Here is a 25548-nt window from a genome sequence, read left to right on the forward strand (position 1 = left end):
CTTTGCCGAATAGTTTTGATTTTCTCAGAAGTATCTTGCACAATTTCAGGCCCAAGTAAAGCTCTATCCCCGACCTCTGTCCAACAATTTGGTGATCTACACCTTCTACCATACAAAGCCTCGTATGGTGCCATACTGATGTTGGAGTGGAAGCTGTTATTATAAGCAAATTTCGTAAGTGGCAAATAGTCTTCCCAACTCCCTTGAAAATCCAAAGCACGCATCCGAAGCATATCTTCCAAAGTCTGTATTGTCCGTTCTGATTACCCATCTGTCTGTGGGTGGAATGCAGTACTAAATCTCAGTTCTGTTCCCATAGCTTCCTGCAAACTCTTCCACAATCTAGATACAAATTTCAGATTTCTATCCGACACAATAGATACTAGAACTCCGTGTAAACGGACGATCTCATCAACATAAATAGTAGCCAATCTATAAGCATTAAATATAGTTTTAATAGGCAGAAAATGTGCAGATTTAGTCAGTCTATCAACTACAACCCAAATAGAATCCATACCTCGAGAAGTCCGAGGTAGGCCAACAACAAAATCCATAGTCACATGCTCCCACTTCCATTCAAGAATAGGGAGAGGTTGCAGTAGACCGTCTGGTTTTTGACGTTCAGCTTTAACTTGCTGACACTGAAGACATTTGGACACATATTCTGCAATCTCTTTCTTCATCTTAGGCCACCAATAGGTCTGTTTCAAATCCCGATACATTTTATTGTTACCCAGATGCATAGCAAACGCTGATTTGTGGGCTTCATCTAAAACCCTATTCTTTAGTTCCGGAATGTCTGGGATGCACATTCAGTTTCGAAATCTCAACACTTCATTTACAACGCCAAACTCTGCTTTCGGACTTGTCTCAAATTCATCTATCACCTTTTTGAGGAATTCATCCTCTTTCTGTTTCTATTTGATTTCATCAATGATTGCCGGCTCGGCTGTAATAGCGGCTATCAATCCGTCCTATTCACACATTACCACTTCAATTTCAGACTTCTCAAAATCTTGCAAGATCTCTTTCTGTTCAGTAAGCAAACAAGCCATACTCCCTGTTGATTTTCTGCTCAAGGCATAAGCAACTGTGTTAGCTTTTCCGGGGTGATACTGAATCTCTAAATCATAATCCTTTATCAGTTCTAGCTATCTCCTCTGTTGCATATTCAACTCCTTCTATGTGAAGAAGTATTTCAAAATTTTGTGATCCGTATAGACTTCACACTTTGCTCCATACAGATAATGCCGCCAGATTTTCAAAGAAAAAACAACTTCGGCCAATTCTAGGTCATGTATTGGATAATTCTTCTCGTGTGGCCTCAACTATCAGGAGGCGTAAGCAATAACCTTTCCGTTCTGCATTAACACACAACCCAAACCTTTATAAGACGCATCACTGAAAATTACAAAATTCTCCGTACCTAAGGTAGTGTCAAAATTGGTGCAGTGGTCAATCTTGTTTTCAGTTCATGAAAGACAGCTTCTCTTTCGTCATTCCATTCAAATGATTGCCGCTTGCAAGTCAACTGAGTAAGAGGTACAGCTATCTTGGAAAAGTTTTTCACAAACCTCCTGTAATACTCGGCTAAGCCCATAAAATTGCGGACTTCTGTTACATTCATCGGTGTGGGCCAATTCACAATTGTCTCTATTTTCTGTGGGTCCATTGAAATTCCCTCCTTGTTGATAACATGCCCTAAGAAAACAACTTCATCCAACCAAAACTCACATTTCTTTAGTTTAGCAAATAATTTTCTTTCCCGAAGTATTTGTAGGACAATTCTCAAATGATGTTCATGTTCAAGTCTATCTTTAGAATATATCAAAATGTCATCAATAAAAATCACAACGAATTCGTCAAGGTAGTGTAGACACCCCATTTTTGACCGACCTTAAGACTCAGACGTCACCAACTGAGCGCTTGGTGATGTTGCATATTGTGCTCGTTCTAAGGTTGGAAAGTCTCGGCTGAGAGCCTTGCCTCCGGGCTTCGGAACCTTTTCGTGCCTTGCCTCGGTTTGTGAACCAAGTCCTATTTTCTCTATTTTCTCTTCCTGAAGGGAGGAATAGGTCTCGTAGACCATCTCTCAGTGGCCGTAGGCTACGTTTCGTGGTCATAGGCCATTTTTCCCGTTTAGAGACCAGTTTTCGGTTTTTGGAGCCGTCGGCCGTGTGCCTTGGTTCGGGACCGCTTAACTACCTCCGTTTGCTCCAGTTTTTGGCACACACCTTGTTTCCTCTCCTTAGAGGGACACTGTGGCCCGGGAGACCACCTTTGTGGTCGTACGCCACTTTCGATGCTTAATAGTCAGTTTTTGGGGCCCCCGGCTGTGCGTTTTGGCCCCCGAACCTTCGTTTCGCATCGGTGTGGGTTCATTTTTGGCATGGACCCTAGTTTCATTGTTAGGAAGGTGGTAGTAGGGTGGGAGACCACCTTTTCTTCTTGGAGACCACCTTTCCCCGATCGGCCGATTTTTCTTGACAGGTAAGTGGTCTCCCTCACTTTTGAGCCACAATTTCTAGTCTCCTATACCACCATTGAGTTGCATTCACCTGGGAGACCACCAATATGGATAGGCCGACCACCTTTTCAACTTGAACCTTTTGACCCCTGGTCGGCCAGCCTTTTGGTTTTTTGTCTCTTTGAGTGCTATCCAGCTGTGCCAGCTGGGAGGCATTTGCCCCATCCTCTGAGAATTGACCCTCTTGTTTTGGCTTCTTAAAGAAGCTTGGTCCCCTTTGCTTAGCTTCTAAGAGAAGCTTGACCTTTTGTTGAGCTTCTCGTTCCTCAAGAAGCTTGACTCTTTTGGTTTAGCTTTCTTTAAAAGCTTGGCCTCTTTGCTCCAAGCTTCTTAGAGAAGCTATGGACCTCCTCTTCTATAAGAGGGAGCCTCTCCCTCATGAGCCGAGGTTGAAAATTTTGGCTAAGGCATATACATACACCTCTCTCTATCTCTCTACATCCAAGCTCCAAAGCTCCATTGTTCTTGCACCATTGCACTACACCTCCAATCCTAACACCTCCACCATCACTCTAAGCACCTTGGAGCTGGTTTTCAGAGGTTGAAGGCTTACTATTTTGGTCCAGAAGCTACTGGCACTTTTGACTACAAGGGTAACTCTCATTTTTTCCCTTTTTAGCATTATTTTGATTCACATCTTAGCCTAGTTTGCAATCATATTTGGGCTTTGTCATAAACTGAGAAAAGTCTTTTTTAAGCTTCTTAACATGTTTGTTTAAGACCTTTTTTCTGTTGCGGGTCATCTACCACCTTGCATGCTTCATTTCACCTTGTTTTAAGCCATGCATTAGGGCCTTTGTGATGAGCTTTGTTGGCCCTTTTGACCACTGAAATCTAGTGGATTTTCAGTGGTTATTATGTATTTTTGAGCATCAAAATCAGAGAGGGGTGACCCTCTCACCCCTTGTCTTGTTTCCTAGCATTATTGGCCTTACAAAGGAGTCCATATTTGCACACTTCTTGAGCATGTTTCAGGCCATTATTTGTGAGTTTTATGACTGGCATGAACTCTGTTCAGAGTTTTTTTTTCCATGTTAGGTGTCTATCTTGCATGTGTAGAGTAATCTTCTTCATGGCCTTTCAAAGGAGCCTTCATTTGCATGTTTCCTAGCCTCATTTCAGGCCATTTTCAGTGAGTTTTAGGGCCCTCATAACCTCTGTCTAGAGGTGGTTTTTCCATTTTGTATGTCCATTATACATGTGTAGAATAACCCTCTTATTGGCCTTTCAAAGGGACATATCATTCTTGCATGCATTGATTGAGTTTCGGTGGGTTTTTGGTCATATTTTGGCATGGCATACTTCTTTTTTTGGTTGGTTTGGTGACCTCTCATGTTCTTCATATAGTTGTAGTGCAAATCATGGTTCACTAGCTTGTTTTGCATGATGTTTTGGCTGCCTTTCCTAGCATATTTTGGCCATGCCTTAAACTGATTTTGTGCATGTTTTGAACTTCCTTAGCTCTATTTTTGGGTCTCATGGTCGAATGATGTTTGTTTTGCATGCCTGTAGTTCAATATTCATGCTTAACTTTGAGTTTTGAGGTCCATCGCATGCATATACTGAGGTTGTCACGACCCCAAACCGCCCCTAGTAGTTTAGTGCCGTGATGGCCAGTAATCCGTGATTACCGAAGGCCAACTTTCAAGATTCACAGAAAATCAGAGTATAATGTATGGGGCTTACAAGTACGGAAGCAATATATATATATATATATGAATCAGAATAGTCCATGAGAGCTGTGCGTAATTCAGATGAAATGGCAAACATCTTTACATAGCTTTACAACTTGAATACAATTAAAGTAAGGTCCAAAATACATGTTACATTTTAACAAAGGCTTCACAAGCTGACATAAACAAGATGCACGAACTACAAGTCAAGGAACATAGTCTGCCAAATTACCGACATCCTCGTTGCCGACATAACATACATACAAAACACACATCTTGATCAAAAGGCTTCTCAAGCCGACGTGTACGAAATACAAATATTACAAGTCGAGAAGCATGATTTTCAAGACTGCCGACATAATTACAAGTCAAGCCGGCATGACAAAAATCCAAAACAAGCTCGCAAATCACATCTAGGCGTCATCGCCTTCTTGCTCACCACCTACATATATATAGAGAGGGTGAGCTTGGATACTCAGTGAATGGTATAAATAATAAAGGGGTTTGCATGAATAATAGCCGAAGTCCTTTCAAAACAATACGAGTCAAAACTTTATATAACAAGGGATGGACCTCGTCCATCTAACAAATCTTCAAAGCTCCAAGGGATGCTTACTAGCATCAACATATTACAAATGATAACATTCCGGCAAGTATATCCACGCGGTAAATCGTCAGTGGCAAAACAAGACAAAGCAAGGGAGATATCTCAAACAAGGGTGCTACAAAAGTTTAGAGTTCTCTAGCACAAGGGACCTATGTTACAAAGGCCCGTAGCCCTTTAACACGAGAGTACTGCGAAAGTTTAGAGTCCTCCAGCACAAGGGACTTTCAAGACAAGATGTGCTGCGAAAGTTTAGAGTCCTCCAGCACAAGGGACTTTCAAAACGAGATGTGCTGCGAAAGTTTAGAGTCCTCCAGCACAAGGGACTTTCAAGACAAGATGTGCAGTTGCATTATAGTCCCCTGGTACTAAGGACTTTCCGAGAAGATCATCAAAACAGGATAATGCTTGATATACAAAATAGGGACAATTATTTATGCTTAGCAAGTACTTTCAAAACAAAGCAAAGCAAAGTCTTTATCAAAACATATAACATAGCTTTATTAGAAATACCACTGACATAGTTCTGCAAACGTCGGGGTCAAGGCAAGTCCAAGTCCTACAAACACATGGCAAAGTCTATTGAATGCACTTCTCAAGACAAGTCTAGCATGCATGCAAATGACCTTGGCATTCTTCAAAAACTAAGTCAAATCAAATCAAAACACCGTTTCTTACTTCCGGAAAACATGCTGGGCAACCACCAGGTCTAGGCCGAGGTCCCACACCTCCTTACCGAGGTGTGACCCGACGGCCACATTCAAAAGCGAAGTCGGAAAAATCTGGGTTTCCCTCTAGATAAACATGAAGAACACAAGCATGAAGAACATGAACATGAGGGAGATGAATGCAAAGATCAAAACTTGCTATTACGAAAGCTGAGATCCCATGCTATGAATTCAAAAACATGGACCTGGGTACCCATACTCAAGGATCTTATCAAAACAAACACAAAAACATGAGCCTTAATGCAACTTTCGGATCAAACGAGGCTTTTCTTCAAGAACACATGAAAACCATTTTCTCTTTCTAAAATCAACTTGTAAATTCTCAGTAAATTACTTAGTAAATTCTCTGTAAATTGCCACCAAATTCCCAATGAATTACTAATTAAATTCCCATTAAATTCTTAGTAAATTCCCAATATATTCCTAGTAAATTTCCAGTAAATTCACCTCAAATTCTCAGTAAAATACTTAATAAATTCCGAGCAAATTATCTGTAAATTCCCAGTAAATTCCCAGTAAATTACTCAATAAATTCCTGTAGATTTTCTGTAAATTACTTAGCAAATTCTCAGCTAATTCTTAGCAAATTACTAAGTAAATTCACAGTAAATTATTTAGGAAATTCACAAAAAATTCAAAGTAAATTCTAATTAAATTAATCAGTAAATTCTCATATTAAATTACTCAGTAAATTCCCATTAAATTCTCAGAAAATTACTCAGTAAATTCTTAGGAAATTCCAGAGTAAATACCCTGTAAATTCTCATTAAATTTTCAGTAAATTCCCAGTAAATTCTTATTAAATTTCTCACTAAATTTTTAGTAAATTCTGAGTAAATTACTGACTAAATTCCCCGCAAATTATCTGTAAATTACTCAGTAAATTCTCATTAAACAAATCAGTAAATACTGAGTAAATTCTTATTAAATTTCTTAGTAAATTCCAAGTAAATTCTTAGTAAATTACTCAGTAAATTCCCAGTAAATTCTCAATAAAGTACTCAGTAAATTTTGAGTAAATTACTGAGTAAATTTTCAGAAAATTCTTAGTAAATTAATTAGTAAATACTCAGTAAATTACTAGTAAATTTCCAGAAAATTCCCAATAAATTCTTAGTAAATTACTGAGCATATTCCCAGTAAATTCTTAGTAAATTACTCAGTAAGTTCTCATTAAATTACTCAGTAAATTGCAAGTAAATTCTTAGTAAATTTCCAGTAATTCCCTGTAAATACTTAGTACATTACTTAGTAAATTCCCAGTAAATTCTCAATAAATTATTCTGCAAATTCCCAGTAAATTCTCAAAAAACTATTCAGTAAATTCTCAATAAATTTTTGGTAAATTCTCAGTAAATTCTAAGTAAATTCTCAGTAAATTCTCGCTAAATTACTAAGTAAATTCCCAGTAAATTAATCATTAAATTCTTAGTAAATTACTGAGTCAATTCCCTGTAAATTCCCAATAAATTACTGAGTAAATTCCCAATAAATTCTCTTTAAATTACTGAGTAAATTCCCAATAAATTCTCAGTAAATTTCTTTCCAATAAATTCTCAATAAATTACTCTGTAAATTCTCTGTAAATTAATAAGTAAATTCCATGTAAATTCCCTATAAATTACTGAGTAAATTCCCAGTAAATTCTCAGTAGATTACTAAGTAAATTCTCATTATATTACTGTGTAAATTACTAGTAAATTTTCAGTAAATTCTCAGTAAATTACTCAGTAAATTCCTAATAAATTATCTGAAAATTACTATGTAAATTCCATGTAAATTCTTAGTAAATTACTGAGTATATTCCCAGTAAATTCATAGTAAATTTCTCAGAAAATTCCCAGTAAATTCTCAGTAAAATACTCAATAAATTCTCAGTAAATTACTCAATAAGTTACTCACTAAATTCCTAGTAAATTCTCATTAAATTACTATGTAAATTCCCTATAAATTCTCATTAAATTACTCAGTAAATTCCGAGTAAATTCTCTGTAAATTACTCAGTAAATTCCAATTAAATTACTCAGTAAAATACTCAGTAAATTTCCAGCAAATTACTCAGTGAATTCCCTGTAAATTCTCATTAAATTATTTAGTAAATTCCAGGTAAATTCTCAGTAAATTACTCAATATATTCCGAGTAAATTCCGAGTAAATTCTTAATAAATTACTGAGTAAATTCTCATAAAATTTCGAGTAAATTCCCAATAAATTCCGAATAAATTCTCAATAAATTACTAAGTACAATCCCAGTATTTCTCAGTAAATTAATCAGTAAATTCCGCGTAAATTCTATGTAAATTACTCAGTAAATTCTCAGCAAATTACTATGTAAATTCTCATTAAATCACTGAGTAAATTCCCAGTAAATTCTCATTAAATCACTGAGTAAATTACCAGTAAATTCTCAGTAAATTATTAAGGAAATTTCCAGTAAATTCAAAGTAAATTCTAATTAAATTAGTCAGTAAATCTCCATATTAAATTACTCAGTAAATTCCCATTAAATTCTCAGTAAATTACTCAGTAAATTCACAGTAATTCCCAGTAAATTCTCAGGAAATTCGAGAGTAAATACCCAGTAAATTCCTTGTAAATTCTCATTAAATTTCTCAGTAAATTCTCAGTAAATTTTTGACTAAATGCCCCGCAAATTATCTGTAAATTACTCAGTAAATTCCCAGTAAATTCTCAATAAATTTCTCAGTAAATTCACAATAAATTCTAAGTAAATTCTCAGTAAATTACTCAATAAATTACATAGTAAATTCTGAGTAAATTCTCATTAAACAAATCAATAAATACCCAGTAAATTCTTATTAAATTTCTTGGTAAATTCTTAGTAAATTACTCAGTAAATTCCCTGTAAATTCTCAATAAATTACTCAGTAAATTCCCAGTAAATTTTCAATAAAGTACTCAGTAACTTCCCAGTAAATTCTCAGTAAATTACTCTGTTAATTCCCAGTAAATTCCTATAAAGTACTGCGTAAATTTCTAGTAAATTTTGAGTAAATTACTGGGTAAATTCCCAGTAAATTCGAAGTAAATACTCAGCAAATTTCCAGTAAATTCCCAGAAAATTCTCAGTAAATTCTTATTAAATTCCCAGTAAATTCTCAGCAAATTACTAAGTAAATTCACAGTAAATTAATTAGTAAATTCTCAGTAAATTATTCAGGATATTTCTAATAAATTCAAAGTAAATTGTAATTAAATTAATCAATAAATTCCCATATTAAATTACTCAGTAAATTCCCAGTAAATTCTCATGAAATTCCAGAGTAAATACCCTATAAATTCTCATTAAATTTCTCAGCAAATTTTCAATAGATTCTTAGTAAATTACTGACTAAATTCCTCGCAAATTATCTATAAATTACTCAGTAAATTCCCAGTAAATTCTCAGTAAATTCCCAATAAGTTCAAAGTAAATTCTCAGTAAATTACTCAGTAAATTCTCATTAAACAAATAAGTAAATACCTTGTAAATTCTTATTAAATTTCTCAGTAAATTTCTAGTAAATTCTAAGTAAATTACTCAATAAATTTCTAGTAAATTCTCAATAAAGTACTCAGAAAATTTCCAGTAAATTTTGAGTAAATTTCTGAGTAAATTCCTAGTAAATTCTCAATAAATTAATTAGTAAATTCGAAGTAAATACTCAAAAAATTTCCAGTAACTTCCCTGAAAATTCTCAGTAAATTTTTAATAAATTACTAAGTATATTCCCAGTAAATTCTTAGTAAATTACTCAGTAAGTTCTCATTAAATTACTCAGTAAATTTTCAGTAAATTTCCAGTAAATTCCGTGTAAATACCTAATAAATTACTCAGTAAATTATCAATAAATTGTTAGTAAATTATTCAGTAAATTCCCAGTAAATTCTCAGTAAATTATTCAGTAAATTCTCAGTAAATTCTCGATAAATTCTCAGTAAACTACTTAGTAAATCCAAGTAAATTCTCAGTAAATTACTAAGTAAATTCCCTGTAAATGCACAGTAAATTCTCATTAAGTTAATTAGTAAATTCCCAGTAAATTCTTATTAAATTACTCAATAAATTACCAATAAATTTTCAGTAAATTAATCAGTAAGTTCTCAGTAAATTACTCAATAAATTCCCATTAAATTCTCAATAAATTACTTAGAAAATTTCCCATAAATTCCCAGTAAATTCCCAATAAATTCTCTGCAAATTATTGAGTAAATTCCCAGTAAATTCTCAGTAAATTACTAAGTAAATTGCCAGTAAATTCTATGTAAATTAATAAGTAAATTTCATGTAAATTCTCTATAAATTACTGAGTAAATTCCCAATAAATTCTCAGTACATTACTAAGTAAATTCTCAGTAAATTACTCAGTTAATTCCCAGTAAATTCTCATTAAATTACTGTGTAATTTATCAGTAAATTCTCATTAAATTACTCAGTAAATTCCCAGTAAATTCTCAGTAAATTCCTAGGAAATTACTATGTAAATTCCATGTAAATTCTCAGTAAATTACGGAGTAAATTCCCAGTAAATTCTTAGTAAATTTCTTTAAAAATTCCCAATAAATTCTCAGACAAATACTCAATAAATTCTCAGTAAATTACTCAGTAAATTCTCAGTAAATTACTCACTAAATACCAGTAAATTCTTAGTAAATTATTAAGTAAATTCTAAGTAAATTCTCAACAAATTCTTAGTAAATTCCCAATAAATTCCCAATAAATTATTTTGTAAATTCCCAGTAAATTCTCAGTAAATTACTGATTAAATTCCCAATAAATTCTCAGTAAATTCTCAGTAAATTCCCGGTTAATTCTCAGTAAATTATTGAGTAAATTCTCAGTAAAATCCTAGTAAATTACGCAGTACATTCCGAGCAAATTCTCAGTAAGTTCCCAGTAAATTCTCATTAAATTACTTAGTAAATTCCCATTAAATTCTCAGTAAATTCACAGCAAATTCCCATTAAATTACTTAGTAAATTCCCAGTAAATTCTAAAAAAATAATTCCTTAAATTCGAAATCAATTCTAAGTAAATTCCTAGTAAATACTCATTAAATTACTCAGTAAATTCCCAGTAAATTCTAAATAAATTACCCAGTAAATTCCCAGTAAATTCTCTGTAAATTACAGAGTAAATTTCCAGCAAATCCTCAATAAATTAGTAAGTAAATTCTCATTTAATAACTCAGTAAATTCACAGTAAATTACTGAGTAAATTCCCAGTAAATTCTCAGTAAATTACTGAGTAAATTCTCAAAATATTATAAGTAAATTCCCAGTAAATTCTCAACAAATTACTAAGTAAATTTTCAGTAAATTCTAAGTAATTTACTGAGTACATTCTCAGTAAATTCCTAGAAATTCCCATTAAATTAATGAGTAAATTCCCAGTAAATTCTCAGTAAATTCTCAATAAATTACTTAGTAAATTCTCTATAAATTATCAGAAAATTATGGGCTAAATTTCCCGTAAATTCTCAGTAAATTACTCTAAAAATTACTAATAAATTCCCAGTAAATTCTCATTAAATTACTCAGTAAATTCCAGGTAAATTTTTAGTAAATTACTCAGTATATTCAAAGTAAATTCTCAGTAATTACAAAGTAAATTTCGAGTAAATTCTCTGTAAATTACTAAGTAAATTCTTAATAAATTACTCAGTACATTATCAGCAATTTCTCAGTAAATTACTCAGTAAATTCCCTGTAAATTCTCAGTAAATTTCTAGTAAATTCTCAGTAAATTACTCAAAAAATTCACAGTAAATTCTCAGTAAATTACTAAGTAAATTCCCAGTAAATTCTTAGTAAATTCCCAGTAAATTACTCGGTAAAATCCCAGTAAATTACTCAGTAAATTCCTCGTAAATTCTCTGTAAATTACCAATAAATTCTCAACAAATTACTCAGTAAATTTCCCGTAAATTACTCAGTAAATTCCCAGTAAATTATCATTGAATTACTGTTTAATTTCCTAGTAAATTCTCAGCAAATTACTGTGTAAATACTCATTAAATTACTGTGCAAATTCTCAGTAAATTCTAAAAAAATAATTCTGTAAATTCCAAATCAATTCTAAGTAAATTCCAAGTAAATACTCATTAAATTACTCAATAAATTACTGAGTAAATTCTGAGCAAATTCCCAGTAAATTACTGAGTAAATTTCCAGTAAATCCTCAATAAATTAGTAAGTAAATTCTCATTAAATAACTCAGTAAATTTCTAGTAAATTACTCAATAAATTCCCAATAAATTGCCAGTAAATTCTCAGTAAATTACTGAGTAAATTTCCAATAAATTCTCAGTAAATTACTCAGTAAATTCCTAAAAAATTCTAAGTAAATTCCAAGTAAATTCTCAGTTAATTACTCAGTAAATTCCTAGTAAATTCTAAGAAAATTACTGAGCAAATTCTCATAAATTTCCAAGAAATTTCCATTAAATTAATTAGTAAATTCTCAGTAAAATACTCATTAAATTACTCAGTAAATTCCCTGTAAAATATCAGAAAATTACGGAGTAAATTCCCCGTAAATTATCAGTAAATTACTCTACAAATTACTAATAAATTCTAAGTAAATTTCCCGTAAATACTCATTAAATTACTCAATAAATTTCAGGTAAATTCTCAGTAAATTACTCAATATATTCCCAGTAAATTCTTAGTAAATTACTGAGTAGATTCTCAGTAAATTCCGAGTAAATTCTCAATAAATTACTGAGTACATTCCCAGCAATTTCTCAGTAAATTACTTTGTAAATTCCCAGTAAATTCTTAGTAAATTTCCAGTAAATTCTCAACAAATTACTCAATAAATTCTCAGTAAATTCCCAGTAAATTCACTATAAATTACTCTATAAATTCCAAGTAAATTCTCAACAAATTACTTAGTAAATTCCCTGTGAATTCTTAATAAATTACTCAGAAAAATACTCAGTAAAATCTCAGTAAATTATTGAGTAAATTCCCAATAAATTCTCTGTAATTTACTGAGTAAATTTCCAATAAATTTTCAGTAAATTACTCAATGAATTCCTAATAAATTCTATGTGAATTCCTAGCAAATTCTCATTAAATTACTCAAAAAATTCCAGGTGAATTCTTAGTAAATTACTTAGTATATTCCCAGTAAATTCTCAGTAAATTACTAATTAAATTCCTAATAAATTCTTAATAAATTCCTAGAAAATTCTCAGTAAATTCCCAGTAAATTCTCAGCAAATTCTCAATAAATTACTGAGTACATTCCCAGTAAATTCTCAGTAACGTACTTAATAAATTCCCAGTAAATTATCAGTAAATTCCAAGTAAATTACTCATTAAATTCCAAGTAAATTACTTAGTAAATTCCCCGTAAATTCTCAGTATATTCCCAGCAAATTACTAAGTAAATTTACAGTAAATTACTCAGTAAATTCTTAGTAAATTATTCAGGAAATTCCCAGTAAATTCAAAGTAAATTCTAATTAAATTAATCAGTAAATTCCCATATTAAATTACTCAGTAAATTACTCAGTAAATTCCCAGTAATTCGCAGTAAATTCTCAGAAAATTCTAGAATAAATACCCCATAAATTTCCTGTAAATTCTCAGTAAATTTCCAGTAAATTCTCATTAAATTTCTCAGTAAATTACTGTAACAACCCTCACTTCAACTTAGTCATACTTGCATACATTTATGTATGATCTTGTTTTGTTATGTGCATTTGCATATCTTGTCTTGTTTTGCTCGAGTGTTACTTGCATGCTTTGTTCTTGCCTGGTGTGTTGCTGAGGTCATCTTAAGTCTAGACACCTTGGAACCTTTCTACACTTAGAACTATCTTGTAACCACTTCGATTGACCTCCATCATCACCCTAGCATTTTTGCCGAGATGTCTCTATCTAGGCCGAGGTGTACAGCACCAAGGCCGAGATGTGTATTATCTAGGCCGAGATGTTGTCCTTGCACCTAAGTGATTTTGTTCCTGGATTGGCATGACCTAGACCGAGGTGTGGCACATCTAGGCCAAGGTGTCGCACAGCTTAGTCAAGTGTTGTCCTTCCAAGCCGATGCCATTGTCGCCCTACTTGCCGAAGCTTTGCCCTTAGCCGAGATCATCACTTGCCGGAGTACTCTTGTCATCTAGCTTGTTGAACATACTTTGTCATAGTCTAGTCTTGTCAAGTCAGTCACCTTTTTTAGTAGAGCCAATCAGCGGATGCCACGTGTCCCAGCAGAGGGATTAAGTCAGTGACTGTCGGGAGAAACATATCATTTTGTATCAAATCTTGCCTTTTAGAGAGAGAAACTCTAGGAAGAAGAATGAGAAGTTTTGAGTAAGAGAGAGTGGACTTCCAAGCTTGATCGTTGGAGCTTGAACCGTTAGATTCGAGTTTTGAGGTTAGAATCTTAACCTACTCTTGTTGTTCTTATTGATCATCTAGCTGCATTGCACGATCAAACTTGTTCTGCACGTCATGCATCGATTTAAAGTTGGTTTTAGAAAGAGTAAATGGTTTTCATGTGTTCTTGAAGAAAAGCCTTGTTTGATCAGAAAGTTTGCATCCAGAACCATGTTTTTGTGTTTGTTCTCACAAGGTCTTTGAGTATGGGTACCCAGGTCCATGTTTTCGAACTCATAGCATGAAATCCCAGTTCTTTTTGTAATAAACAAGTTATGATTTTAACATCCATGCCCCTTATGTTCTTCATGTTCTTCGTGCTCATGTTCTTCATGTTTATCAAGAAGGAAACCCAGATTTTCCCGACTTTACTTTTGAATGTGGCCGTCGGGGCCACACCTCGGCAAGGAGGTGTGGGACCTCGGCCTAGACCTGGTAGTTGCCCAGCATGTTTTCCAGGAATAAGAAACTGTGTTTTGATTTGATTTGACTTAGTTTTTGAAGAATGCCGAGGTCATTTGCATGCATGCTAGACTTATTTTGAGAAGTGCGTTCAATAGACTTTGCCATGTGTTTGTAGGATTGGGACTTGCCTTGACCCCGACGTTTGAAGAACTATGTGAGTGGTATTTTTAATAAAGCTATGTTATCAATGTTTTGATGAACTTTGCTTCGCTTTGTTTTGAAAAGTATTTGTTAAGCATGAATGATTGTCCCTATTTTGTATATCAAGCATTATCTTGTTTTGATGATCTCCTCGGAAAGTCCCTTGTGCTGGAGGACTCTAAACTTTCGCAGCACATCTTGTTTGACAGTCCCTTGTGCTGGAGGACTCTAAACTTTCGCAGCACATCTTGTTTTGAAAGTCCCTTGTGCTAGAGGATTCTAAACTTTCGTAGCACATCTTGTTTTGAAAGTCCCTTGTGTTGGAGGACTCTAAACTTTCACAGTACATCTCGTTTTGAAAGTCTCTTGTGCTGGAGGACTCTAAACTTTCGCAGTACTCTCGTGTTAGGAGGCTACGGGCCTTTGTAATATAGGTCCTTTGTGCTAGAGGACTCTAAACTTTTGTAGCACCCTTGTTTGAGATATCTTCCTTGCTTTGTTTTGTTTTGCCACTGACGGTTTATCGCGTGGGCTTGTTTGTCCAGAATGTCATCATTTGTAATATGTTGATGCTAGTAAGCATCCCTTGGAGCTTTGAAGATTGGTTAGATGGACGAGGTCCATCCCTTGTTATATAAAGTTTTGACATGTATTGTTTTGAAAGGACTTCGGCTATTATTCATGCAAACCCTTTATTATTTATACCATTCACTGAGTATTCAAGCTCACCCTCTCTATATATATGTAGGTGATGAGCAAGAAGGCAGTGACGCCTAGATGTGATTCGCGAGCTTGTTTTGGATTTTTGTCATGCTGGCTTGACTTGTAATTATGTCAGAAGTCTTGAAAATATGCTTCTCGACTCGTAATATTTGTATTTCGTACACGTCGGCTTGAGAAGCCTTTTGATCAAGATGTGTGTTTTGTATGTTTGTTACGTCGGCAACGAGGATGTCGGCAATCTGGCAGACTATGTTCCTTGACCTGTAGTTTGTGCATTTTGTTTATGTTGGCTTGTGAAGCCCTTTTGTTAAAATGTAATATGTATTTTGGGCCTTACTTTAATTGTATTCAAGTTGTAAAGCTGTGTAAAGATGTATGCCATTCCATTTGACTTATGCACTGCTCTTATGGACCACTTGTATTTGTAAATTATTGCTTCTGCACTGGTTAGCCCCATATGTATTACTCTGATTGTGTGTGAATTTTGGAAGTTGGCCTTCGGTAATCTCGGATTACTGGCCATCACGGCACCAAACTACTAGGGGCGGTTTGGGGTCATGACAGAATGGTATCAGAGCACAAGTTCCTTAGTATACGTTATTCACACACTTTGAGTCCTAAAGAGCATAGGATTTTCCCTTAGAAGGATGTTAAGAATTACATCATATTACTTGCCATGTGAACAAGGTGTGCATCGTCTCGGCATGCTTAATTGTTACTTGCCTATGTGTTTATTTGTTCATTTTGTTTTAAAGTCGTATCTTGCATACTCATAGCATCATGAGGAGAGGTAGACCTCCAGTTGGCTGAGATCAGTCCGAGGACAGATTAGACAGACTGGAAAGGTTAGTTGAAGGTTTGGCCCGCGAGCTAAGGCAGACAAGACAACAGTACGCTAGTGCTACATCAACTCAGGCCGAGCAGACAAACGGCCGAAATGCAGTTCCACCTCCACCTCCTCCAGTACCACAAATGCCCTCACAGCCAGCATTATATGGGGACGACACGATAGCTTTGATCAGAGAGTTCAAGAAAATGAAGCCACTGATATTCCAAGGGGGTATAGAGCCGATGAAAACCGAAGCGTGGGTTTTGGAAATAGAGAAGCTGTTCGAGATCTTTCCCAGCACCGACACCCAGAAGGTGACCTTAGCAGACTTTACACTAGATGATGATGCCCGCAGGTGGTGGATGATGGTTCGAGAAGGCAATCCAGACTTGACCTGGACCCGATTTTTGGAGTTGTTTTACACCAAACATTTCCCCCTAAGTGTTCGAAATTGTAAGGCTACCGAATTTCAGACTTTGACGCAAGGCAGTAGAACAGTGGCTGAATACGACCGTGCCTTTACCGAGTTGGCAAGGTATGCACCCCACATGGTCAACGATGAATACATGAAGGCTAGGAAGTTTGAAAGTGGGCTGCGTGGACCAATACAAGACCGAGTCAACATGCTCAACATGCCGACTTACACCGGAGTGTTGGACAAAGCCATTCTGGTCGAAGCTAACTTGAACAGATACCAGAGTTCGGGAGAGAGCCAGAGGAAGAGACAGAATTATGACAATCGTCGAGCACAATTTGGTACCAAGAAGAAAGCAAATGTTGGCAGTTCGAGCAACCCAAGGCAGGAAAGTGGTGCTAAGCCGACATGTTCAAGTTGTGGGAAGCCACATTTCGGGGTCTATCGTCGGGCGTCTGGAGCTTGTTATGAATGTCGGGAAATAGGTCATTTTGTGAGGGACTGTCCTAAAGCAAGGGCAGACGATAGTAAGAAGGATGAGAATACCTCGGGTTCCGTACAGAAAAGTAACGTCGGGAAAGGACAGATAAGGCAAGGCAGAGTTTTTGCACTGGTACCAAGAGACACTCAGAATGCTGAGACAGTGGTGTCAGGTATACTCCCAATTTGTTCTCAAAATGCATATGTATTGATTGATTCGGGTTCTACGCATTCATTCATTTCTGCTAAGTTTGCCGAGAAGATTAATAGGAAACTAGAACCCCTTGATTATGTGTTATCTGTATCTACTCCATCTGGGAGATCTATGAATGTTGCATCCATCTATCGAGCATGTGTTGTTGTGATTGAGAATGTTGAATTGTTAGCTGATTTAATGCCATTGGACATAAGTCATTTTGATGTTATATTGGGGATGGATTGGTTAGTGGCAAATCACGCATCCATAAATTGTGTTTCTAAAAGTGTTACGTTAAAACCCTCAAACCTAGCCGAGGTCACGTTTCAGGGTAAAGGAGTAGTATCCCCACCTTACTTAATTTCATCCATGAAAGCCTATAGGTTGATCCAAAAAGGGTGTCAAGGTTATCTGTGTAGCATATTAAGTAATTTGAATGGAAGTGTTAGGTTAGCCGATGTCCTAGTTGTTAATGAATTCCCCGATGTCTTTCCAAATGATTTCCCTGGTCACTTAGTTGATAGAGAGGTAGAGTTTACTGTTGACATCATATCAGGAACCCAGCCCATCTCTAAAGCACCCTATAGGATGGCCCCTGCCGAGCTTAAGGAATTGAAACTTCAGCTGCAAGAGTTGCTAGACAAGGGTTTTATTAGGCCGAGCACTTCACCTTGGGGGGGCACCCGTCTTGTTTGTTAAGAAGGAGGATGGTACACTTCGTCTTTGTATTGACTACCGGGAACTGAATATGGTAACCATTAAGAATAAGTACCCGTTGCCGAGGATAGACGATTTGTTTGATCAGTTGCAAGGAGCACGAGTCTTTTCCAAAATTGACCTTAGGTCGGGCTACCATCAGCTTAAAGTCAAAGCCGAGGATGATGAGAAGACCGCTTTTCGGATGAGGTATGGCCACTACGAGTTTTTAGTAATGCCTTTCGGAGTGACCAATGCCCCTGCAGCATTTATGGATTTGATGAACAGAGTCTTTAAGCCATATCTAGATGAGTTTGTGGTTGTCTTCATCGATGATATATTGATCTACTCTAAGAGTAAAGCTGAACACGAGGAGCATTTGAGACTTACCTTACAGACTTTGAGGGATCGGATATTGTATGCTAAATTTAACAAGTGTGAGTTTTGGCTTTCCACTATTTCATTTTTGGGTCATGTAATTGATGAAGATGGCATTTCGGTCGATCCTAGTAAAATTGAAGCCGTTGTGAATTGGCCGAGGCCGGCTAATGTGTCCGAGGTTCGTAGCTTTCTCGGATTGGCAGGTTATTACAGAAAGTTCATGAAGGATTTCTCAAGGATTGCAATTCCGTTGACGCAACTGACTAAGAAGGGAGCAGCTTACGAATGGACTAAGGATAGAGAAGCAGCCTTCTAGGAGTTGAAGACGAGGTTAGTCGCAGCACCAGTTCTTGTACTACCATCAGGTAATGAAGAGTTTCATGTTTATAGTGATGCTTCGCATAAGGGTCTGGGTTGTGTATTAATGCACGGGGGTAAGGTCATAGCATATGCCTCTCGTCAATTGAAGCCACATGAAAAGAACTATCCCACCCATGATTTAGAATTAGCAGCCGTGGTATTTGCTTTGAAGATTTGGCGCCACTACTTGTATGGAGCTTCTTGTCAGGTTTTTACAGATCATAAGAGTTTAAAGTACTTGTTCACTCAGAAGGAATTGAATATGAGGCAAAGAAGATGGCTCGAGTTGTTGAAAGATTACGACATGCAAATTCAATATCACCCAGGTAAAGCTAACACCGTAGCCGACGCTTTGAGTGGAAAGATGGTTGGAAAATTGGCATGTCTAACCACGATCTTAGTGGAGCCGACTATTATTGAGGAAGTAAAGACCAGACAGATGGAGGATGAATTCTTCAAGAAGGTAGCCGATGAGATTATCACAAGGCCGAGATCAGGGTACACCATAGAAAATCAAGTGCTCAAGTTTGAAGGAAGATTGTGTGGGCGACATCCCAGAGTTTGAAAAGAAAAATTTTACAGGAAGCTCATGGTTCCAAGTTTGCTATTCACCCCGGGAACACCAAGATGTATCAGGATGTGAAGCAGACGTTTTGGTGGCCGAATATGAAAGGAGAAATAGCTGAGTTCGTGTCGCAGTGTCTGTATTGTCAACAATTGAAAGCAGAACATCAAAGGCCAGCAGGACTTCTTCAACCTTTACCGATTCTTGAGTGAAAATGGGAGCACATCTCCATGGACTTTGTGGTTGGTTTGCCGAAGACACAAAAGGGTATGGATTCGATTTGGGTTATCGTGGATAGACTAACTAAGTCAGCACACTTCTTACCTGTTAAGACCACCTTCAATGCCGATAAACTTGCTTTGTTGTATGTGAATGAGATTGTTAGACTTCATGGAGTGCCGATGTCAATTGTGTCGGACCGAGATCCGAAGTTGGTTTCCAGATTTTGGCACAGCCTACAAAGAGCTTTCGGGGCCGAGTTGAGGTTTAGCACAGCTTTTCATCCCCAGACTGATGGGCAAACAGAGAGGACGATTCAGACACTTGAAGATATGCTTAGACTATGTGTATTGGACCTCCAGGGAGGTTAGGGAGTACATTTGCCATTGGTGGAATTTACCTACAACAACAGTTATCAAGCTAGCATTGGCATGGCGCCGTATGAAGCGTTGTACGGAAGGAAGTGCAGGTCATCGATATGTTGGACCAAGGTAGGAGACAAAGCCCTGCTTGGTCCCGAGTTAATTCAAGTAACAACCGAGAAAATTAAGCTCGTTCAGCAAAGAATCAAAACCTCACAGAGTCGACAGAAGAGTTATGCCGACCAGAGAAGAAGAGAGTTGGAATTTGAAGTCGGGGACCATGTGTTCCTAAAGATTTCGCCGATGAAAGGAGTTACAAGATTTGGGAAGAAGGGTAAGTTAGCACCCTGTTACATCGGGCCTTTTGAAGTTCTTGAGAAGGTTAACCTCGCTGCCTACAGACTTGCTTTGCTGCCAGGATTGAGCCAAGTCCATAATGTGTTTTATATTTCGATGTTGAGGAAGTATATTCGAGATCCACTACATGTGATTGACTATTTCGGAATTGTAATTAATGAAGATTTAGGCTACGAAGAGAAGCCGATACGGATTGTCGATAGGCAGGTGAAACAGATGAGAAGTAAGTCGATACCAATGGTGAAAGTTGAATGGAATGAGCATTACGGTGAAGATGCTACATGGGAAATGGAAAAGGAAATGAAAGTCCGACATCCAGAATTGTTTTTGGAACAAGGTAACTCAAGTTTGGGGACCAATCTTCTTTAAAGGGGGTAGGATGTAACAACCCTCACTTCAACTTAGTTATACTTGCATACATTTATGTATGATCTTGTTTTGTTATGTGCATTTGCATATCTTGTCTTGTTTTGCTCGAGCGTTACTTGCATGCTTTGTTCTTGCCTGGTGTGTTGCCGAGGTCATCTTAAGTCTAGACACCTTGGAACCTTTCTACACTTAGAACTATCTTGTAACCACTTCGGTTGACCTCCATCTTCACCCTGGCATTTTTGCCGAGATGTCTCTATCTAGGCCGAGGTGTACAGCACCAAGGCCGAGATGTGTATTATCTAGGCCGAGATGTTGTCCTTGCACCTAAGTGATTTTGTTCTTGGATTGGCATGACCTAGACCGAGGTGTGGCACATCTAGGCCAAGGTGTGGCACAACTTAGTCAAGTGTTGTCCTTCCATGCCGATGTCATTGTCGCCCTACTTGCCGAAGCTTTGCCCTTAGCTGAGATCATCACTTGCCGGAGTACTCTTGCCGTCTAGCTTGTTGAACACACTTTGTCATAGTCTTGTCTTGTCAAGTCAGTCACCTTTTTTAGTAGAGCCAATCAGCTGATGCCACGTGTCCCAGCAGAGGGATTAAGTCAGTGACTGTCGAGAGAAACATATCATTTTGTATCAAATCTTGCCTTTTAGAGAGAGAAACTCTAGGAAGAAGAAGGAGAAGTTTTGAGTAAGAGAGAGTGGACTTCCAAGCTTGATCGTTGGAGCTTGAACCGTTAGATTCGAGTTTTGAGGTTAGAATCTTAACCTACTCTTGCTGTTCTTATTGATCATCTAGCTGCATTGCACGATCAAACCTGTTCTGCACATCATGCATCGATTTAAAGTTGGTTTTAGAAAGAGAAAATGGTTTTCATGTGTTCTTGAAGAAAAGCCTTGTTTGATCCGAAAGTTTGCATCCAGAACCATGTTTTTGTGTTTGTTCTCACAAGGTCTTTGAGTATGGGTACCCAGGTCCATGTTTTCGAACTCATAGCATGAAATCCCAGTTCTTTTTGTAATAAACAAGTTATGATTTTAACATCCATGCCCCTTATGTTCTTCATGTTCTTCGTGCTCATGTTCTTCATGTTTATCAAGAGGGAAACCCATATTTTCCCGACTTCACTTTTGAATGTAGCCGTCAGGGCCACACCTCGGCAAGGAGGTGTGGGACCTCGGCCTAGACCTGGTAGTTACCCAGCATGTTTTCTAGGAATAAGAAATTGTGTTTTGATTTGATTTTACTTAGTTTTTGAAGAATGCCGAGGTCATTTGCATGTATGCTAGACTTATTTTGAGAAGTGCGTTCAATAGACTTTGCCATGTGTTTGTAGGATTGGGACTTGCCTTGACCCCGACGTTTGAAGAACTATGTGAGTGGTATTTTTAATAAAGCTATGTTATCAATGTTTTGATGAACTTTGCTTTGCTTTGTTTTGAAAAGTATTTGTTAAGCATGAATGATTGTCCCTATTTTGTATATCAAGCATTATCTTGTTTTGATGATCTCCTCGGAAAGTCCCTTGTGCTGGAGGACTCTAAACTTTCGCAGCACATCTTGTTTGACAGTCCCTTGTGCTGGAGGACTCTAAACTTTCGCAGCACATCTTGTTTGACGGTCCCTTGTGCTGGAGGACTCTAAGCTTTCGCAGCACATCTTGTTTTGAAAGTCCCTTGTGCTGGAGGACTCTAAACTTTCGCAGTACATCTCGTTTTGAAAGTCCCTTGTGCTGGAGGACTCTAAACTTTCGTAGTACTCTTGTGTTAGGAGGCTACGGGCCTTTGTAATATAGGTCCTTTGTGCTAGAGGACTCTAAACTTTTGTAGCACCCTTGTTTGAGATATCTCCATTGCTTTGTTTTGTTTTGTTTTGCCACTGACGGTTTACCGCGTGGGCTTGTTTGTCCGGAATGTCATCATTTGTAATATGTTGATGCTAGTAAGCATCCCTTGGAGCTTTGAAGATTGGTTAGATGGACGAGGTCCATCCCTTGTTATATAAAGTTTTGACATGTATTGTTTTGAAAGGACTTCGGCTATTATTCATGCAAACCCTTTATTATTTATACCATTCACTGAGTATCCAAGCTCACCCTCTCTATATATATGTAGGTGATGAGCAAGAAGGCGGTGACACCTAGATGTGATTCGCGAGCTTGTTTTGGATTTTTGTCATGCCGACTTGACTTGTAATTATGTCGGCAGTCTTGAAAATCATGCTTCTCGACTTGTAATATTTGTATATCGTACACGTCGACTTGAGAAGCCTTTTGATCAAGATGTGTGTTTTGTATGTTTGTTACGTCGGCAATGAGGATGTCGGCAATCTAGCAGACTATGTTCCTTGACCTGTACTTTGTGCATTTTATTTATATCGGCTTGTAAAGCCCTTTTGTTAAAATGCAATATGTATTTTGGGCCTTACTTTAATTGTATTCAAGTTGTAAAACTGTGTAAAGATGTATGCCATTCCATTTAACTTATGCACTGCTCTTATGGACCCAAGTTGTAAAGCTGTGTAAAGATGTATGCCATTCCATTTAACTTATGCACTGCTCTTATGGACCACTTGTATTTGCAAATTATTGCTTCCGCACTGGTTAGCCCCATATGTATTACTCTGATTATGTGTGAATTTTGGAAGTTGGCCTTCGGTAATCTCGGATTACTGGCCATCACGGCACCAAACTACTAGGGGCGGTTTGGGGTCGTGACAATTACAGACTTAATTCCCCGCAAATTATCAGTAAATTACTCAGTAAATTCTCAGTAAATTTTCAGTAAATTTCAAATAAATTCAAAGTAAATTACGAAGTAAATTCTCAGTAAATTCTTAGTAAATTCTAAGTAAATTACTCAATAAATTCCTAGTAAATTCTTAGTAAATTACAAAGTAAAATCCCATTAAATTCTCAGTAAATTCCTAGTAAATTCACGATAAATTACTCTGTAAATTCCAAGTAAATTCTCAGCAAATTACTTAGTAAATTCCCTGTGAATTCTTATTAAATTACTCAGAAAAATACTCAGAAAAATCTCAGTAAATTACTGAGTAAATTCCCAGTAATTTACTGAGTAAATTCCAAGTAAATTTTCAGTAAATTACTCAATAAATTCCTAATAAATTATATGTAAATTCCCAATAAATTCTCATTAAATTACTCAAAAAATTTCAGGTAAATTCTCAGCAAATTACTTAGTATATTCCCAGTAAATTCTCAGTAAATTACAAATTAAATTCCCAATAAATTCTCAGTAAATTCTTAATAAATTCCCAGAAAATTCTCAGTAAATTCCTAGTAAATTCTCAATAAACTACTGAGTACATTCCCAGTAAATTCTCAGTAACGTACTTAATAAATTCCCAGTGAATTATCAGTAAATTCCCAGTAAATTACTCATTAAATTCCAAGTAAATTACTTAGTAAATTCCCCATAAATTCTCTGTAAATTACTCAGTAAATTCCCAACAAATTACTAAGTAAATTCACAGTAAATTACTCAGTAAATTCTTAGTAAATTATTCAGGAAATTCTCAGTAAATTCAAAGTAAATTCTAATTAAATTAATTAGTAAATTCCCATATTAAGTTACTCAGTAAATTCCCAGTAATTTGTCGTAAATTCTCAGGAAATTCCAGAATAAATACCCTGTACATTCCCTGTAAATTCTCAGTAAATTTCTAGTAAATTCTCATTAAATTTCTCAGTAAATTATGGACTAAATTCCCCGCAAATTATCAGTAAATTACTCAGTAAATTCCCAGTAAATTTTCAGTAAATTTCTCAGTAAATTTTAAATAAATTCAAAGTAAATTACGAAGTAAATTACTCAGTAAATTCCGAGTAAATTCTCATTAAACAAATCAGTAAATACCCAGTAAATTCTTATTAAATTTTTCAGAAAATTCCTAGTAAATTCTCAATAAATTACTCAGTAAATTCCCTATAAATTCTCAGTAAATTACTCTGTAAATTCCTAGTAAATTCTCAATAAAGTACTCAATAAATTTCCAGTAAATTTTGAGTAAATTATTGAGTAAATTCCCAGTAAATTAATTAGAAAAATTGAAATAAATACTCAGCAAATTTCCAGAAAATTCCCAGAAAATTCTTAGTAAATTACTGAGTATATTCCCAGTAAATTCTCAATAAATTACTAGGTAAGTTCTCATTAAATTACTGAGAAAATTCCCAGTAAATTTCTAGCAAATTCCCTGTAAATACCTAGTAAATTATTCAGTAAATTCTCAGTAAATTATTCAGTAAATTCTCAGTAAACTACTTTGTAATTCCAAGTAAATTCTCAGTAAATTACAAAGTAAATTCTCAGTAAATTCTTGCTAAATTACTCAGTAAATTCCCAGTAAATTTTCATTAAGTTAATCAGTAAATTCCCTATAAATTCTTATTAAATTACTCAGTAAATTCCTAGTAAATTCTCAATAAATTAATCAGTAAATTTTCAGTAAATTACTTAGTAAATTCCCATTAAATTCTTAGTAAATTACTGAGTAAATTCTATGTAAATTCCCAGAAAATTACTCAGTAAATTTTCAGTAAATTTCCATTAAATTCTTAGTAAATTATTGAGTAAATTCCCTGTAAATTCCCAGAAAATTACTCTATAAATTCCCAATAAATTCTTTGTAAATTACTGAGTAAATTCTCAGTAAATTACTAAGTAAATTCCTAGTAAATTCTCAGTAAATTACTCAGTAAATTCTCTGTAAATTACTAAGTAAATTTCATGTAAATTCTCAGTAAATTACTGAGTAAATTCCCAGTAAATTCTCAGTAGATTACTTAGTAAATTCTCAGTAAATTACTCAGAAAATTCCTAATAAATTCTCATTAAATTACTGTGTAAATTTCTTGTAAATTCTCAGTAAATTACCAGTAAATTCTCGATAAATTACGCAGTAAATTCCTAGTAAATTCTCTTGAAATTACTATGTAAATTCTTAGTAAATTTCTCAGAAAATTCCCAATAAATTCTCAGTAAAATACTCAATAAATTCCAGTAAATTTTCAGTAAATTACTGATTAAATTCTCAGTAA

This window comes from Camellia sinensis, chromosome 1, assembly GCF_055761805.1.
Source record: "Camellia sinensis isolate YWXY chromosome 1, ASM5576180v1, whole genome shotgun sequence".
Lineage (NCBI taxonomy): Eukaryota > Viridiplantae > Streptophyta > Magnoliopsida > Ericales > Theaceae > Camellia > Camellia sinensis.